Genomic DNA, 21,215 nt, shown 5'->3' on the forward strand with positions numbered 1-21,215 from the left:
AATATGGAACTTTTCTCTCTTGCCTGTTCTGGTACTCTGTGCGATTGCCTAGGGTTATAGAATATAAAAGAAAAGCAGAAATGTTGACCTACAGCAAGTGACAGCATGGTAAGAGTATGGACTTTGAGGCATTCTGTTAAGATCTACATAATAAAGAGAATAAAACAGAGAATAGGGTCACCCAAGGACCCTAATATAACAAAACAGTTTGTAATGTCTCCATGCCACCATTTTGTGTTTTTGTTTTGGATCATGGTTGTCTCCCATTTTGCATTTTATCCAACAGCTGTGGCTGATTTCTTGTTAGGCAAGGGTGTGCCTTTGAGGTCAAGTGACTACCTTGTTCATAACACACAATATTAGACTTCTGAGACTCTTTAAGATGGTGGTACACTGCTCAGATCACCAAGGTTTCTGAGTATAAAACAAACCTCTGAGGTGTGTCTGATTAGTTATTCTCTTCCTCTTAGTGTACCAGAAACCTTGCCTGTCTTTAAGCCAATTACTAAACATTTAATTACCGATTATTCATTGTGGTGTTCATGTTTAGTAAGACCTCTAACTCATTTTGACTTGGAGTTTCGATCTTTATTTCATGGTCTTTTATTTGGCTTTCTCGGTTCTGTTGTTTCTCCCAAGTCAGATCAACTTACACATTGAATAATTCAAGCCAGGTCAGTAGTCCATCACAGACAAGGCACGCTCAGTGATTCCTAAGAATGAAGTTCATTTTGCAGATCGGTTTTCCCGAATAAACTATTCAGTAATTCAGGTCAGAATCGACTGCATTGGACATGAAACAGGGGCCAAACCTGGAGGGGTTGTTAGGGAGGTGTTTAGCCATATCCCACTCACTAAAAAATTTACACTTAAATTTTGGCATCTAACATAGTGTTAACATAACATTATCAAGTCTATTTAATCCAACTTGGGGTCACGGGGATCTGTTCCATCAGCACAGGGCACAGGGCTGTATTCACGCTTGGCAAGGTGCCAGTTCATCATTGATGAATTTAAAGTTGTCCTTTCACCTGATATGCACATCTTTAGGGATGTGGTAAGATAACGGGCATACTTAGTATAAAATAAAATTCCAAAAAATATCTCTACAAGTGTACTGGTGTTAATATCCTTAATTTTACAAGTCTAAATCAGAGAAGTTCAGACTAACAGATTTTCAATGCATTGTATTTCTGACGAGTCTGCACCTTTTATTAAGCATTAGGTCACCACAAACACCTTTAGATGGTCAGAATGAAAATAAATGGGATTTCTGTCAGATCACAGCTTTGACTTACTAATTTTCCAGTTAACCCACAAAATAAGACATTTCAAATTTCACCGGTGTGCACATTTTCTCCATTTCTTTAGCAAGGTCACGGATGAGCTATGATACTGTAAATCCTAATGGCATGCTAAACATTATTGAAAATGCTGTGTGGTAACATGGAGTGTGTTCGTTAGGATTGATTTATTGAGAATGAAGAGTGGAAGGCAATTAACATTTAAAAAGCCTGTTCGACTCATTTTTAAAGTGGGCAGTGATGAATTCTGTTCCAGAGGTGCCCCGATATGTAGATCTGTCTAGATAAAATACGAGTCAACCAGTGGAGAGCTGAGCCTTTCACTGCTTACACTAGTTTTTTTTTGCAGAAAGTGAGGGCTATAAGGTGCAGGCAAATAGCCATTTAATCTTAAAGCCATGACTTCAGGTTAAAAATTGTGAGTAAAATGGAGAAAATTGTAAAAAAGAAAAAAATTCAAAGCAGCTGACTTGAATGGCAGCAGTGTCTCACAGGGACTGTGTTCCAGTAAACTAACAAGGGAGGCCTTTCTGATTCACTGCCTGAGTTCATTTCATAAGCAGCTGCAGTTCAACAATGGTGACATCACAGCTATTTTTTGCCTTTTTTCTGACAAAAACACTCCATGTACAGAATGGCAGCTGACAAAATTATTCTCGTTGCCAGGATTGCTTTAGTGATTGATCATCATTGAGAGAGACAGCCAGACTTAAACATTTTCCTTTTCCCTACAAGACAGTTATCAGGGGTTGACATTTCATTTTATCAAGAGGGGGATGTACACCTGTGCATTAGAATAATGGCCTTAAGGGCATCTATTAGTCTATTATTGCTATGTAACACAAATAAAGCATTTATTAAGCTCTTGTTATGCAACAGTACATGAAAAATGCATGTATTATAGATACCTCTATTTTAAAGATGTCACTGCGGTTTTAAAAGTCTTTTTAGGTGTTCGATGAGGTTATTAAATAGGGATAGGTGTCTTATTGATACACCATAGATAGCCCCTAATTTAAAGTCAATATAAGTCTTATTAAGACCATTAAGGGTCACTTTCCAGGCTCACCTAAGGTATGTGATACTACCCTGGGATGAGAGGAGGCGCTGTTGCTAACAGACTTGTCTCCTATTACCCTCACAGACTCAAGAAAAAAGCCCTTGAGGGCAATGAAGCAACACCTCTTCTGGTCTGCTTGCTACTCCGGAGGGTGGTGTATCATTTCGGATCTGACCACAGTAGCAAACGCTAGAAAAGAAAGAGAAAGCGCAGCCCTGAGAGAGCACTGGTTTCTATGAGACTTACGAGAGTGTGTTTTTTGTTGCAGTTTCCTTTTTTGTTGTTAGAATTAAACTGGGTTTGGCGTGGTTAGAACCCCATGCATTTGGCTTTTGCCTGGTATCATCATTCACCCCTCTTCAACATCTTGCTCTAACTAGATAGATAGATAGATAGATAGATAGATAGATAGATAGATAGATAGATAGATAGATAGATAGATAGATAGATAGATAGATAGATAGATAGATAGATAGATAGATATTTTATTAATCCCAATGAGAAATTCACATTCTCCAGCAGCGGCATACTGATACAATAAATAATATTAAATTAAAGAATGATAATAATGCAGGTGAAAAACAGACAATAACTTTGTATAATGTTAAATGTTAACGTTTACCCCCCGGGTGGAATTGAAGAGTCGCATAGTTTGGGGGAGGAACGATCTCCTCAGTCTGTCAGTGGAGCAGGACAGTGACAGCAGTCTGTCGCTGAAGCTGCTCTTCTGTCTGGAGATGACACTGTTTAGTGGATGCAGTGGATTCTCCATAATTGATAGGAGCCTGCTGAGTGCCCTTCGCTCTGCCACAGATGTCAAACTGTCCAGCTCCATGCCAACAATACAGCCTGCCTTCCTCACCAGTTTGTCCAGGCATGAGGCGTCTTTCCTCTTAATGCTGCCTCCCCAGCACACCACCGCGTAGAAGAGGGCGCTCTCCACAACTGTCTGATAGAACATCTGCAGCATCTTATTGCAGATGTTGAAGGACACCAGCCTTCTAAGGAAGTATAGCTGGTTCTGTCCTTTCTTGCACAGCGCATCAGTATTGGCAGTCCAGTCTAATTTATCATCCAGCTGCACTCCCAGATATTTATAGGTCTGCACCATCTGCACACAGTCACCTTTGATGATCACTGGGTCTAAGAGGGGTCTGGGCCTCCTAAAATCCAACACCAGCAAAACCAAGGAGCTGTTGTAGGTGGTTTGAGTCGCACCATTTAACAAAGTTAGAACTAACAGTGTTAACAAGTATACATCAAAAAATAAAACATTTAATGTATTTAAATCATATATCAGTTTTCTAAATACTCTTAAGTTTTTAAGGGGCAAGCAGCAGATGCAAGTAAATCACAGAGTTGTATCATACACACAAATTAAATGTGCCAATGTAGGAAACCACCAGTTTAAAAATGGCACCTGGCTGATAAAGAAACAAAGAAATACAAGGGCACCTCAACCTGCCAATGTGAGTAGGCATGAGTCATGGTGGGCAGTTTCTCATGTTGTTTTATCTTGTGATCAGGTCACCTGTGACATGTACCTCACATGAACAGTACCAACTACCGTATATACTACCATTTAAGTTCTGCCGCGGATAAGTCGGGGCTTGATTTTACCATATAATTTCCGGTATTTTATAATGTCGGTCGTATAAGTCGAATGTGGAAAGCTCACGCTATTGGTACAAAAGATTATGATATGCTAATGCCCACCTGAGAGAGTAACCACTGAGAACACTGCCTTTTTATTTCTATGTATTGTGCCTACGTGACCACACGGTAATACCCAAACTATTCTGAAGCAATGTTTGCACTGTTTTGTGTAATTGTATCTGATACCCTCACCTTTATCGTAAGAGCATCCCTTATCTATGATGGAATGTTTAATCAGAAAAAAATATAAAGTTGGTTTTAAATTAAAAGTTGTTGAAGTGGCGAACGAAATTGGTAACTGCGCTGCTGCAACAAAATTCGATGTGTGTGAGAAACTGATGTGAGATTGGAGGAGGCAAGAGGATGTTAAAAAAAAAAAATTAAGTGTCGTATTTTGGAACGGCCGTATAAGTCAGGGTCTGATTTTATGATTGATTTTTCAGGTTTCAAGACCCGACTTATATGCGAGTATATACAGTAATCTCTTTGGTTCCTTTTTAGATGGAGGTTCAGAAGAAATATCAAAATCTGTCACAGTATCTGTACTGCACCCCATATATTTATCCCTAGGGACCTTCGTGGCAGGCTGCTTGTCGGCTGAGAATGTCTTTACTTGAAATTTTTTGCTTCAGCCCAGTTTACTAACAATAAAAGGCTTTATAATTGTGTCCCCTTGTGCCATTGAGGGGCTGCATTTAGACAAAGAATGTACAATCTAACCTCTGATCCCACTAGTAGCAATCAGAGAGAGAGAACAGTGGCTTTAGGCTTTCACTCACAGATTATATGTATTGTCCTCAAAACCAATAACAGTAAGAACAAATTGATAAATAGAATTATACAACGTGAGAGTGTTGTCTTTAAAACCTCCCACCAGGACCAGCAAGGTCACACAGTTTGTTTAGTTGCAAAGTTTGTGCTCTCAAGCAAAATGAAGTTATACAGTATTTAAATAGAGGCAGAAAATTCTTACATGGTAGTTAAACAGGTTGGTGGCACCCTTAGAGAGAAAGAAGAAAGCAGGATAAAAAGCCAACAGAGGGAATTTAAAGCATGGGAAAAAAAGGTAAGACGCAAGAATGAAAGGGTGCAGGTGTTAAACATTTCCTAAAGGCAACACCTCATTTAAATTGGGCAATGAAAGTGATCTGTGATTGGCCTACACTGTCATCCAGCCCATTCCCCCTCTGCAGACTGTAACTAAGGCAGAAGCTCTGCAATACCAGGGTCATGCCTTGGACTGGAAGAGCGATACCCACCCATCTGGACCATTGCTCCCAAACATTTGTTGACAACCTCTGACAGGGAGGCCTATCAGATATTAAACTGACAGGAATACGACCGCACACAGAAACATAAATAAGATGCCAGGATGCAATGCTGCTTAGCTACGAACAGCCTGGTGGGGGCACTATGTGAAAGTCGCTTCTCTCGCATGGTACTTCAACAGGTTGGTGACACCCTTAGGGACAAAGCAGAAGGTAGTTTTCAGTTTTTCAGTAAAATGCAGAAGTATTCACCCTCCCTTCTTGCCCAAACTCTTAGGTGGGCATCTCAGACAGGGTGAAATGGTATGTGAGGCCTCCAAAATAAGCCACAAAAGTGGGCCAGAACCATCACAGGCCAGCCCAGAGGAGTCTTGCCCCAATCCAGGTAGTCCTTCAACTGCTACATGCTGGCTTTGGCCTAGGCAAGCCCAAAAGAGGGAAAATGGCTTTTAAACTTCGAGCACAGGAAAGAGAGAGGTTAGGAGCACATCACATGACAAACCAACTCAGGATCCCAGATTAGGACCTGAGTAAAGCCATGCAATGGGTGACACCTCAGCACTAGTTCAAACAGAATGGAACCAATGTGAGTTTTTTTATGGTGGCTGGAGTGGCAATTCTGCCACCAATCCCCAGGTTTTTCCCTGCAGGTTGGAAGGCCTACATGAAGGGCTGGATCCAGATTAATGTCATACCCAGGACGGAGCAATTGTAAGTTAAGGGCCTTGCTCAAGGGCCCAGTGAAGTAGAGTCACCTTTGGCATTTACAGGATTTGAACCGGCAACCTTCCGATTACCAGTGCAGATCCCTAGCCTCAAAGCTACCACTCCACCTCGCACAGGAAAGGTGCTATATACATAAATTGTACTAGTTTTATTATTATTAAAGTTTAAAATAGCAAAGAAGTCCCAAGAAATATGGGGATGACCAACAGACAGCAGTTTGTGAAGCTGAAAAATTGTGCGTCAGAAATGGTGGTGTGTCGTACTAGAGTACCTCAGGGAACTGTTTACACTCTACACAACAGATGTGTAGCAAAATACCAGTGCTTGCCATCTACAGAAATTTTCTGATGACTCCTTCGTCAAAGGCTGCCTTAATGATGACAATGACTAAGAGAACAGGAAGGTTGTGGAGGACTTGGTCTTGTGGTACAGGGATAACAACCTGCAACTCAATATCAGCAAGACAAAAATGCTGGTGGTGGACTTCCAACAGGCCAAGAAGCCTTTATGACATGTCGCTATTCAGAGGGAGGACATGAAAGTGTTGTAGAGCTACAAGTACCTGGGCGTTGACATCAACAACAAACAACAACAGTGTCACTATACAAGAAGGACCAGAGGAGTCTGTACTTCCTAAGGGGACAGAAGACATTAGATGTATGCAGCAACCTGCTTGAAATGTTCTATCAGTCCATAGTAGCCAATCTGGTATGCCGCAGTTTCCTGGGGAAGCATTTTGAGCTCAAAAGAAGCACAATACCTGAACAAACATATCAGGAAAGCTTGGTCCATCACAGGGCAAACCCTGGACACAATAGAAGCTATTGTAGAAAAGAGGATGGTGGCAAAATTGGATGCCATCATTAAAATTCCCCATCATACCCTCCAGGATACACTCTCTTGGAGCACTTTTAGTCACAGGCACATTCCACCACATTGTCCTAAGAAGTGCCTCTGGGGGTCTTTTCTGCTCACTGCCTTCAGGCAATCTAATGCTTCCTTTTGATGTATTGTCAAGTTCATTTTGAAATATCTGCACAAGACACATTTATCTTTTCATTTGTCGATTGATTCATTGATTGTATGCATCTGAATTCCCCCATGGGATTAATACAATTTTTCGCAAAAATGTCTTATAAGAGAGAGGACCATCAAAAAATCCAAATGATGAATCTTAATAAATCAAAATATTCTTTACCAAATAGAAAATAATTTAACAAAATACTAAAAAGAGCAAACAAAATTTTTTCCTAAAAGGCAGTCCTAAGGTAAGTCCAAATCCCACAATACACAAGTAAAACAAAAGATAATAGCAAAAATCAGAAAACCAGTAAATCCAAATGGAGCTCAATTCTTATAAAACAAACTCCAACTAAACTCAATGAACCACCCTGGATTGCTCCCGGTTCACAGTCCTTTATAGCCAGAAGGAGGATCCAGTAGCAGTGACATCAGGGTGGCCCCACCTCATTGGGCTCCATCCACATAGTACATGGAACATAACATTTAAAAAGAGTACAGCAGATGTTTTCAAATACAACAAAAACAGCAATAAAACATAAAATGCTTACAAATATAGGCTGGCATGCGACATAAACAACATGGCTCAGTTTCTTATCCCTGATACCAAGGCACACTAGCATTTTATGGTTAACCAAAACACATTGAAAAAGTAAACAAAAACATTGCAGGCATCTTTTTTACTAATAAGGGAACATTTTGCCTGAAGAAGTGGCCTGGATTTCCTCGAAAGCTTGCATATTGTAATCTTTTTAGTTAGCCAATAAAAGGTGTCTTTTTGCTTGACTTGTCATTACTAATAAGGGGGAAAAACTCTTTACACACCCTGCTCCTGTTTATTTTCACTTGAACGCAAAGCTAACTAAGCAAAATCACACTTTGTGTTCCAACTTTCCCATCATGCACTGCACTTTTGTTAAGCTTGACAAAATGTCAGGCTAAAGGCCTATCACTTGATATACTGTATGCCTGCTGAAACATTTAAAATGTCCTTTGTACACCTGTAATTGTGCACGGTGCAACAGTGATGGCAGCAGAAAGCCATTGAAACTCTTCTGGACAGGCAGGCTGCTGCAGGGATTTCCTCCTTTGGGACATTTGGGACTTTGATAGCTATGGGGGATAGAAAGGTGCTATAAGAACAAAATATAGTATTATTATTATAATAGCATTGGAGGCCTTTAGGTGCTGGTCAGGACTTGGGGGTGCAATTGATTTATATGCCATTAGAAAACAAAATGCTTGAGAGTTCTGCTCCATACCGACTCTCAAATGAATAAGATTAACTTGCACCTGATCAGAAGTGTTAAAATAGTCACTTCCCATGCTTTATCTTACAAGTAAGATAACCACTATAATTCTGGCAAAAGAACAATTACTCCTAAAAATAAACATAAATGCAATGCTGTGAAACAGTGTCCTCACTTCAGCACTGTGCCAGCCAAACACAGCAGGGGTTCAGTGACCTTCTAGGTATCCTATGATTCAAGCTATTCACTGATCTCATCTTGAGGCAAGTCTATATGTACATTATCTTCTTCCTTATCCTTCATTTCCTCATCCTAGTCCTCATCCTCATCTTTTTCTAACAATAAGCTGTTTGTTGTTTCTTTTCATTTCAAACTGCCTCTTTTTTGCTTGCTACTCTGGTGAAAGCTCCTCCTTTTCTTCTTCATTTTCATCCCCTTTCTTCATAAATATTTTCAACTGTGACATCTCAGCTGATGCTAGCTTTCTAGAATCACAAAGGCATGGCAACTCCCTGACCCATGAAAGGTATTCTGCAACACAAGATTGGCCAGAGCTGTGCCAAAATGCAAACTGAGGAACTGCTGCTTAAAAGTTTGGAATGAGAAGATAAAGATCAACAAAAGAAATCACAAAAGTGGGACTAAATGAATATCTTGGCTATGTACTACCCTGCAGGAAAGGACTACGGTTTAATGAAAATTCAAGATCTCAGCACACCTTGTCATAGTTTGGCAGGAGATAGGGAAGAAGGGGTTGTCTGTGATTCAGATTCGTACAAACCTCTCACTGCTGATGACCCTGCCATTCTTTTTTATGAGTATACTGTAAATATTCCAAATCCTGGCTAGGTTACCATTAAGTCAATTAAACTTGATCTTCCACTTTTCCATCCCCTTGCAATAAATATGTGTGTAAGATTATTTGGTGACTATAAGCTGTATATGTGTGCGACTGTGCTCTGAAAACGAAGTAGAACGCTTTTCAATTTTAGATTCTCTTCTCTGCTGTCTACTGCTGGAATATTTTCTGATCCTTGTGAACCTGAACTGAAAGAAGAGATTTCAAAGATGGGTGAATGGATTTAAACAAAAATTGTTTTACTAGCATCTGGAAACAAATTGATTGGGGTTTTTTTTAAATATTTTTTTGAGGGCCAACTAAACTGTGAAATTTTCTGATTTGTGTGTGGAACATGTAACAAACCCAATAAGGCTGTGGTGACTTTTGTTACCAATCAGACAACATGAATGTCCTCCAAGTTTTATTGCTACATATGAGTTATTAAACATTAACATTTGTAGTTCAGATTTGTTTTATTTTATACACTTATTGTGAAGTAACAAGTGTACTTGATCAAAGACGGGGGAATGTACTTAAAGACATTGTTCAATGTGAGTGGAACATATCAATATATAACATAGTATGAGGGCGGCACGGTGGCGCAGTGGTAGTGCTGCTGCCTCGCAGTTAGGAGACCCAGGTTCACTTCCCAGGTCCTCCCTGCGTGGAGTTTGCATGTTCTCTCCGTGTCTGCGTGGGTTTCCTCCGGGTGCTTCAGTTTCCTCCCACAGTCCAAAGACATTCAGGTTAGGTGGATTGGCGATTCTAAATTGGCCCTAGTGTGTGCTTGGTGTGTGGGTGTGTTTGTGTGTGTCCTGCGATGGGTTGGCACCCTGCCCGGGATTGGTTCCTGCCTTGTGCCCTGCGTTGGCTGGGATTGGCTCCAGTAGACCCCCGTGACCCTGTGTTCGGATTCAGCGGGTTGGAAAATGGATGGATGGATGAATTTATTAATTTAACAGTTTTAGTGCTTATTGAGTTGAGGCGAGTTGCTCTTGAAAGTGTGCAACCATGTGTGTTGATCCCACATAGACCAGGAGCCATGAGAGAAAGAGAGCTAAAATACAATAAGTGCAGGAGGAGGAATGTAAGGAAGATGAAGGAGCACTCGTGAGAAAAGCAGTCTGTGTGTAAACCTTTCTGAAGGCTGGACGGATGGTGTCGGTGCTGCTGATGTTTCTTTTTGAGCAGGACCAAGGGCTGGTGCTGAATTGTAGAAACAGCATGTGTCTGCAACTGCTGGCAATTTCCTAAAGAGCTGGGGAGATGTGATGGCTGCTGAAAGGTCTCATGGGTGACTCTTTACAGTTACCAAAAGAAGGTGGGAAAGAGAGAGAGAGAGAGAGAATGGGGACTGAAGGTGGTAGAGTTGGAGTGAAACATTAGATGTTATTGAAGTCTTCACTAGGGAGAGGCAATATGGGAAGCAATACCCAAGTCCTCAGTGTTGCTGGGGACTTTGCCAGGATTCTCATTCAGCATTCCTAAGAGGGGATGGTTTCACATTATGGATGAAGGATTGGATTTTATTGATTTTAATTATTTATTGAGCACTTGCAGACACTGTTTACATGAAAATTCATATTTGAGAAGCTCTGTTTTCTGATTCTTGTATGCACTTTATAATAAACACTGCATTGTTTTGCACTGGGAATATTTGTGTTTAGCCTTCTCGCTTGCTACTTGTCCATCCTCAATCCAAGAACTACCAGATGCCCTGACTATGAAAATGTCATAGGCTGAAGGCATGAGGCATTACATTGTTCCTTATGTTTCATGTAAAACATATACAAGTTAGGCCCACTTTAGAGTTCTTGCTTGCAATGGCTCAACGCATGGAATCAAAGTCATCAACCTCATTTTGGTTCCTGGTTGTTTCCAATCTTAGAGTAAATGCAGAATTAGATACGATAATTGGTTGGTTGTCTATTCCCAGCTTACATCCATTTTTAAATCTGATTAAATTCTGGCTTCCTGCATTGTCTGTATAGCAGTTTATAAAATGGATGAATGAACAGATGAAGTAGAAAGAGCACAGATTAGGCACCAACTTGAACATGAGACACGGCTCTGTCAGCAATCAGCCCAGACAGTGTTTACGAGAACTTCACAGATGCACCTGACACAACAAATTAAGTAAGGGGTGCGCTTTAGCCTGTTAGTCGAGCCAATCTTCTTTACAGCTTACAAATTAGACAGACCTATCATTAAGCAAACTGTGCTAGGGCAGAAACAAGAGAAATCATCCACAAAGCTTCTAAAATAGCAGGCTACATGACAGGTACAAGCTGCAGTACCGCTAGTCCCATTGTAAAGACAAAAAGAACCCATCAAGGACAAGGATGGAAATTTAAAGTAAATTAGCAGTGAGGTTTGTAAACCAACAAAAGATATTTATTGCCATTGGTGAGTAATCACTCAACCGTAAATCGATGAGAAAAACAATTAAAAATTATGAAACCATGAAAAAGACACAAAAATTGAGTGACAGTTGGAAAAAAAATCCTTGACAGTAGTGGTAACTAATTCAGAAATGTTGATCTGATTTCCAACAAAGTTTGTGAAATGCACTTTTAGCATCACAGAAATGCCTCCACTACATGTGGAAGAGATAATGGTGATTGAAGATGAGGCTGAGCTGAAAATAAAGATGGAAAAGCACGGTGTTCTTCAAGTATAGCCAGGGGCATCACACAGCTGTCCTGGGTGAGATCAATAGAAGCATCTAGAATGCCAGCTTTGAAGAAAGGCAAAAACTTTTAAGCTGAGACGAAAACAAAAAAAAAAAAACAGTCTATGGTACCTTTGAAATGTGTGCATGTGTGATCAGAATTCAAGAATGGCAACACTAGTTGAGGAAATGTGTTATTGGTAATGTCTGGTATACAGTACACTTGAGTGTTTTCTTTAAAGAATGCAAAGTTAAATGAAGCATGCAGCAAGATCTCAACAGCCTTTTTCAGAAACTGACTGCTGCAGTAATAACAGGCAAATGTGTTCCTGATTTAATTGGTGCAAGGACCAGAAAATTCTTGCAGTTGGCAGTCAACGTTTTAAACAATGGTAACTCCAACTGCAGTAGAAAAAGTAAGGTCTGAAGAACAGGAAGGATGGACAAATTCAGTCTTCTTATAAGTGTCAACCAACACAATATGGCTGAATAAAATCACAAGTGTAATCAGTCCATCAGTTTTAAGAAACAAAACAGAAGATAAAGTATCAGGTATTATACAGTCAGCAGTTTAACCTTTTTATACCTAATTCTATTTAATCTTTACAAAAATCACAGTATTTAAAATTATGAAAGGAATTAGTCCTGTGGACCCCAACTGTTATTTTAAAATAATTTTTTTTTCCAGAATAACATTGGGGTGGATGGAACCTTAATACAGAATTACCAAAGCCTACGAAAAACTCATAATCCCGGCCCACCTTAAATCCGTTCTCACCTCTCCGTCAGCATCTTTTGTATTGTAAATGTGTCGATCAGCACAAACAGCAGGCAGTCTGCTATTTTATCCTGCCAACAACGCAAAAAGTGCAGAAAGTTCTCTCAGCTCAAGTCTGTTTACCTGCGTGTGAGTTGCCGGGAGTTGTATAGGGTAAATAATATATCGTTATTTGGAATATATGCATTTCATGTGTGTTCCAGTCTACAACGATCTATATAAACACATCGTTAAAACAGAAATGCTTTTCATGTTTTAGTAATAACTGACGAAATGTAGACATGAAGTGTATAATGTGTGAAGCCTGAAGTCCAAATATCAAATAAACACTTTCACGAAAGGTACAAGTATAACAAGACAAGAATATAACCAAAGAAAAGAACTCACGTTAGGGTACAACATTGACACGCCCTTAATACGACCTCTTTGGTGGCGCAGCAGTAAGAACTGCTCACTGGTACTCAAAAGGTTGCCAGTTTGATTGCAGATGCCTCCGTTTTGAGTAGTGAGCTGCTCTTATTGTTACTATTATAAAATAAAAACGTACATTTGATTTGAGTCTGTAATAGCCGGTGTAAATTTATAGTACTTGCAAAGGTTCACTTTTTTTTTAATCCAGTTTTATTCTCTCAGTCACGTTCACACTTCCCCCGATCTGACACTGTTGTTTTCAAATAAAGACGTGCTATAGCAGAGTAGAACTCGGATGAGGACGAGGGTTCCACATCAGAGAAAGAGAACAGAAGCCCTCCCTGCAAGAAACATCCACTCACATATAAGAACAACGCAGCTACACCAGGCGTAAATGCCTGTTTGGATGAAGCAACAGGTCAGGCACCATCCTGCCAGTTAGTCTTTCCCACACTTGTCTTTCAACGAAACAGCATGGCTTACAGAGCTCGCAACGGTATCGTGCAAAGTCCTGTTTGTGATTATGTTTTGTGATGGTCTTTATATGAAAACCATGTATATGTTACTTTTATAAAATCCAAATTGAATGTTATTTACCTATATTTATTTACTTATCTTCCTACAGTGTAAAGTCACAAGTAGACTGCAGAGCTTCATCTGTTTGATCTACACGGGCATGCTCATAAAGTACACGTGTACTGAAGTGACTTTAGCTGCAGGTAAAATAGCAGGCTGCCTGCTGCTTGTGCTGATCGACACATTTACAACAAAAAAGAGATGTGCGAAGGGATTTAAGGTGGGCCGGGATTACGAGTTTTTTGGTAGGTTTTGGTAATTCTAGGGCTGAGTATTAAGGTGGAAAACACTTTTCTTGTCACACTGTGCCTAAATTTTAGGTTCTTTGTTATGAGGGAGCTTATACTCCAAACTATGACACCTTCACCTGGAGAAACCACAAGTAGAAAAGCAGTATGTCTTCAATCTATTAGGCATGCGCATGTCGAGAGAACTGAGCTATGCTTCCTTGTCTCTCTATTATTAAAAAAAAATCTTGGAAGGGAGACTAATAGACGAGACGTCATCTTCTCTGAAGACAATTTGACATACCACGAGACAAGGCAGTGAGAAACATTTAAAACAAGTTTACAGACATCTAACCTAGCAGTTGTTGGAATGCTTGTGGCTGACACCTTCATGTGCTCCCAGCTCTTAAAACAACAACAAGTAACAAGCAGAACACGCAGCTCGCCAGCAGCAGTAGCAAGCCAGCAGATGATCTGACCACTTCTCCTTAGCATGCATTTAACATCCTGCGAGAAAGAGATTTAACCACACCTGGGGATGGAAATAGAGGACAAGTACAGTATTGTTTTTACAAAAGTTTTAAAGTAAAAGTGGAAATAATGCATATGTAACAATTCCCATGAAAATAGCAATCTCTTTAAATTGTATATCTGGTAAACCAAACCCGGTGGTGGGTGAGCGAAGCAAGCAAGAGGCAGAGCCCCCTAGTATTCTATAAAAATGCTCGTAAACACAAATAAGAAAGTGTTAAACCTTAAACAAGTCGAGCAATTCCGGTAATTTTAATGTAGGAATTCAGCCTATTCAACAAAGTCCGTGTATTTGAGGGGTGTACCTCCATCATCAGTATGGCACCATTAAATTGAAAATCATGAAAGTTCCAAAATTTTCATTTACATATCAGGGTGATTTCACTCAAACCTTAGTAAGTTTTCTTCATGCAAAGAACTATGGACATATGAACTAAATTACCACAACTGTCCATATTAGAAGTGGTAAACACTAAATTTTAAGAACAGGCAACAATGTTAAAAGATCATTGGCTTCCTGGAATGAAATATTTGGATTCATGGGTTCATGCCATGGAAGAAAAAACAAATGTAGATAAACTTTCAACTAAACTAAATAGTGCTATAAAAGACCTAAGGTCCAGTGCCAATGTACCTTGTGAGCTGTCCTTCTTTTTTCTTTTTTAAATTACACTAGCTGTGTAAGCCTGTGCTGTAAAAAGCCTGGGGTCATAGAAAGTATTGAAATCATCAGAAAAAAAATTGAAATGTAGAGATGTCAGGTAATTGAAAGGAACTACTCTGGGCATCTCTATCCTAGGAGGTTTTGTTTTGCCGACATGCTCGCATTGTTTGCTCATTAGCGGCGGGAGGAAAAGTAAAAGGGATACCATTTTTCTGATGTTAGCAGCTAAGTGACTTTGTCTTTCTTCTGAGGTTTTGTTTTGCTGACGTGCTGGCCCCGCTTGTGTTAAGCGAGTTTTCTGTTTCCTCAGAGGTGGAGCCCTTACCCTGACTCCACCTCTCACTTCCAGGCCGGACAGACAGACACACACACTTTCACGCGTAGATCTTTATATATAAGATTGTTACTGCAGGAAAAGTGCTGCCAAGCACTATAATAAGATGGGCAAGACAGGCAGCAACTGAAACCACAGCTCAATGTAGACTTCAGAAGACTAGATGACAACAGGAAACCAGTAAGTCATTTAGTGCACTCACATCAAAATCTCAGTGAAGAACACTGAAGTAGTGAGTAGCACTAGTGCTTCACAGCTCGGGAGTCCTGGAGTTTATTCTAGTCAAAGTATTCCTAATTTTCTTTACAAATTCAATAGACATTCATGTCAAGTTCATTAGCAACTCTACATTGGTCCATATACAGTGAGTGAGAGTACACTATGGCCTGGTGCCCCAGATTAAGCAGGTAAAATATTAAATCATTGAACTAATGATTCTATTCCTGCCTTGTGTCCTATGATTGCCATAATAAGCTCTGACTGCCCTAAGGGCCTGCTCCGAATAAGCATGTTAGGAATGTGGAAGGATGGACAGATGGACGGACTAACTTTAATCAACTTCAATTAATTGCGTGCAGTTTGCAAATCAGGCATCAAAGCAATCAATGTTAAAGTCTCAAATAATACTATTTATTCTCCCAAAGAACATTCACTCCATCACTGAGACTCACCCACTCCCACTTTCCTGTATTTCCTCTTTTTGCACACCACATATTCAGAGTCACAAGCAGATTCAGCACCATGGACAGGTCACAGATACATCAGTGCAGTAACTGAAGCCATTTATGTGCTTCATTGACAAGGAATCTGTAAGGAGGATTATTTGTGCCAAAACATTAAATACAATCATTTAACTTATTTACATTGCCAGTTTCTTCCTATTCATTGAGATGGCAGATCCCCTGTCTTATCAACTCCCTGATCTCCATCATTAGTGCTGGGTGAACACACTCATGGCCTCTTAGCCCAACTTTTGATGCTGATTGGTCATTTAATTACATGCAGTTTTAGCATGATTATTGTACAGTCTCAAACGAAATGCAATACACTCGGAGAAGCCGTCAAGCAAAATGCAATACATTTGCTTTATTTTTAGTTATGACATGTAATTTATGGACATAAAATTAAATATGCTTTTGTATTGTATTTTAAACAGACATGAAAATTGCATGCCATAGTGAAAAGCAAACAATCATTTGGTTGATATGTTCCTAATTATGACAAAATAAAACCATGCCAAAATGAAATGCACCATGTGCATACATATTACATAGCAATTTAGCTAACACATTGGATTACATTTAATTTTGGCATGAATAATCATCCATAAATCTGAAAGCCTATCCAGGATTTATACAATCACACAGAACAGTATCTTTTTATTGTAATGACAACACACTTTTAAATATTTAGAATTAATTGCAGAATAAATGTCTTTTCTAACCTGCTTAATCCAGACCAGGGTTGCAGTTGGCGGTTCGGGTAGGCTGGAGCCAATCCCAGCTAGCATAGAGCCCAAGGCTGGAACAAGCCCTGTGCCAGTCCATCACAGGGTGAACACACACACACACAAACACATACCTGTTTAGTGTCACCAATTCACCTAACCTGCATGTCTTCGGACAGTGGCAGGAAACTGGACTACCCAGAGGAAACCCCCACAAACACAGGAGAACATACAAACTCCACACAGGCCTCAAACTCCTGGTCTCCTTACTGCAAGACATCAGCACTACCACTGTGCTACTCTAGAAGAAATATATTTAAAAAAAAATATCAGGACATGTACAGTAAAAGTCCAGAGGCTACTAGAAATAATGAAAGAACATCAAAGCATATTGACTGAGCATAGCAGCAGGAAAGTAAGCCAAAAGACTTGTTGTATGAATACATTTCTCAACACAAATATGTAAAAACTCCACCGTACATTAATTTTCAAGTGCTATTTTGATCACACACAGGCCATGGGAGACTGGAGGCACCTCAAAAAGGTGTGGTGAATTGCAGATAACAATGCACTGTAGTTCATTACCCTGAGAATAGAAGGCCACTGGTTCAGTTTACTTTGTGTATCCAAGCAGGTAACCTAACCTGTCTGCAGTGCCAGTTGAAGCCCCCTCGCCAAAAAACACCATGCCAAAATAAATGCACAAACAATGGATGTAAAAAATAGAGATGACTTCATACAATACAATAGACCAAAGTAATAGCAAATTAAACCTTTGCATGGTGCATGCAAATTAATAATAATAATGATAATAATAATAATAATAATCTTAAACAGGTGCTTTAAGGTAAATGTATAATTAAAAATACATGACTGTGAGAATAAATTAAAGAACACAATTATCTTTGGAACTATGTATGTTATACAATACTCTATATCATTTAAACCAAACACAATAATTTCAGTGTTTTCACAAATGACATTTAACAAAATGCAAGGTGTGACATGACATTGTCTTGGATACCTGAGAAAGTTGCGTTTGTTGAGGGTAAATCCAGATGTTGTAAAATTGCATATTAAAAATGACATAAATGACAGTGCAATAAAATACAGCTTTGTAGTTGTACCTATTACCTTTTATTATAATACTAGCCATGGTTACCGCCGAAGTTCTTGCCCTATGTGTACCTTCAGCGTCTGTCCTCTACATTTGTGTGTGTGAACATTTCTTAACCGACGCTTTGTCTCTTGAGTGCATTCCCATAAAGCCTGCTTCTCAGACTCAGTCATTGTTTTCGAGGCGCCTTTATCGGCTCCTGCCCAGTTTTATACTTGCTGTCTTTGAAGACAACTCACACAGTATGCCTCATATGCCTTTACTCCTCCTTATGCATCTCACATGGCAACTTCCTCTTTCATTATGACACCAAAGCCAAACTGACCAATCAGACTGCTCCGAGAGACTGGACACGCAGACCTTAGTGTTTTATTATCTAGTAGATTACTGACCCATGTCACTGATTGCAGCTATTAAATGACCAGAAATAAAACTTCTGTTGACTTGATATGGCCATGGAGGCATGCTTAGTAAGACATTAGCCATTAATTATGACATTACAGTTACTTCAGGTCAAATGTGCAATCTTTTCTTGAAAACATTTCTGACCACTACAAAACTTGGTGATGTCTGTGATGTCTAGATAGCACTGTTGTGAAAAAAAACAAAATACATGTGTGTAGTTAACAGCCTGCAAGCTAACTTTACATATTGTCACACACATGCACTTGGGAGACAGTTTAAGGGCTCTGGTGATGGTAGATGCCCACCGAACCAGGGGTGGGCTCTGTTTGCTAATGCCTTCTCTCTTCCTCCCTCCTCAGATTGGATGACAGAAAGCCATTCCACATTGTCCACCCTCCGGGACCCTCCCCTTCAATATCTAGAATCCATATGACCAGCAGTTTGGCCTTAGGTCTTAGGAGTTAGGTCTGTTCTGAACTCCAGTTTGAAAAGACTACTTCATATTTATTACGTGTTTTCTTTGTTAATTCTGTCATCTCATTACACGGGATTACTAGGGTGCTGTCCCAACTGTTTCATGTTGTTTTATCCTTTTAGAACATCCAGTATCTAATGTAGCAAGTTTATTTGTCTCATGTTTGTCCTAATATTCAGAGTTTTGTTGTGGCACTGCTCTGATAAAGCAAACACCATTTAATCAATGACAGAATAGTTCACTTCTCCTCTTCTTTCTTTTTCCTTTTGCAGTATTAAGCTCCTGATGGCTTTTGCATTTTCATTTTGAAATATTCCTCCTCAACCTGTCCTTGCCCTCTTTTTGATATTTCCCTTGCAATGTATATTTTTGGTGGAGGTAAGGAGAGGGAAGACACCCACCAAAGTAATGTAACAGCGGCCTTGACATCTTTCCCATCCCTCCACATCACAAAAGTATTCTGTGCTGTAAGTCGCATTGGGTAAACATGTCAGACCAACATACAAGAATATTAGGTAAATGTTATACTATTTGATTTGAGGTCCGAACTTGGCAGGGTTGAAGTTTATAAATGGTCATATTTGAATGCACACTCCATAAGAGTCAGGAGCTGACATAAGAGCTTTTCCAAGAGTAGGAATATAGAGCATGTTTAGTAAATAGTTCTGTTTATTCCACATTGGAAGAAAGTTATAAAGATAATAAAAAATAAGATTATAGCAGACAAAAGAATGACCTCAGAAGTGCAGTGGTTTCAAGTGGATGATATGGCCTGACTGCTGTGAAATTTTGAAGAACATATCTAACTCCAGATGTTAATCCCACAAACTCTAATGATGCCTGATTGAGCGTAAAGCCTAGGGGTGACCTGGCAATAGCAAGAAAATAAGATACTGGTGTTGCTGAGACAGAGCTTCAGGCTTCAGGTGACATTTGGGAACAATGCTTTACAATCCAGTGTTATTTCCTAGTTGTATTTACAACCTTTGCTGAAGTCTTCCTAATTCATTTAAGGTGGCACTGTGGATAAAAGTACTCTTCTTGGAGCCATCATTCTGGTTTAAAATCCTGGACCTGGTTGTTGTTTAAGTGAATTTTGCAAATTCTCCATATTTCTACATGGGATGCCCTTCAGATACTCTGGTTGTCATCTCAGATCTCCAAAGACATTGTGGCGGATGGCCGGGACCCATGCCCGGCCGGGACACCCCTTTGTCACTGGATCCGGGGGAGCAGCCATGGGAGCCACGCTACGTCCCTCGGAACCTTTGTAGGCAGCCCCCCCCCTAGTTGCGTTGGGGCCACTTTCGTGGAACACTGGAGCTTATCCTGGTTGGGCTCCATGGCCTCCACCAGGGGATGCTGCATAGAGCTGCATGGATTAATGAGCCAGACTGGGTGAGAGTGCAGTCACACCCGGAAGTGCAGCCGGAAGTAGGTCAACGAGCACCTGCAGCACTTCTGGGTGGGCTATAAGAGGAGCCTGCAGCCACTACTCAGGGCGCCAGAGTCGGGAAGAGGAGGACAAAGCTGCCCTTGGAGGAGTGGAGGAAAAGAAGAGTGTGTTTTGGGTGTCTTTCTTTGGTGGTGTTTTTGGGGACTGTGTAGGGCCAGTGGGGCACGGGGAAGACGTGTCCCACGGCTGAATAAAATAAATTCTTTTGTGTATTTTACCCGTGCCTCTGGTGTCAGTCTGTGTCGGGTCGGTGCCAATAAAGCACCATATATCACAGCATGCATGATAGGTTAATCAGCCCTGTGGAAGTGTGAGCATGAGTATATGAACACCCATGCTTACAGTCCAACAGGGAGTGGGCATTCAAGGGCAAGAGTTTTAGCAAACGATCAGCATGGGTTCTGATGGGGGAGGTTGTGTTTTAATAATATGCTGAAATTCTATAAGTAAACAACACAAGGATTTAATATTATTTATATTGATTTTCAGAAAGCATTTAATAAGATCCCACATGAGTGGACATCAAACTAAAAGAGGTGGAAGTTCAGGGTACGGTGTGTACATGGGTGCAAAATTGACTCAGACACAGCAAGCAGAGGGTTATGGTGTGAGGGACCTTATTAACATTTGGTGATGTTCCTCAGGGGTCAGTGTGGGGGCCGCTGCTGTGGATAGGAAAGTAAATAACAAGGTGGTTACATTTGCAGTTGATACCAAGCTAGGTGGATTGACAGATAATGTGGAATCCATTGAATCATTACAGGGGGACTTGGATAACAGACAGACTTGGACTGGTAAGTTACAAAATGAAATGTAATGCAACTAAATGTAAAGTATGACACGTAGAAAGTGGAAATGTTTAATTTGAATACACAATGGGAGTTCTGAAACTTGAAAGTATCCCTTATGAGAAGGATCTGGGAGTCATAACAGACTTGTCACTATTAATGTCCAGACAGTGTAGAGTGTCACAAGCTGTCTAGTAAAGCAGATGGCCT

This window comes from Erpetoichthys calabaricus, chromosome 8, assembly GCF_900747795.2.
Source record: "Erpetoichthys calabaricus chromosome 8, fErpCal1.3, whole genome shotgun sequence".
Lineage (NCBI taxonomy): Eukaryota > Metazoa > Chordata > Cladistia > Polypteriformes > Polypteridae > Erpetoichthys > Erpetoichthys calabaricus.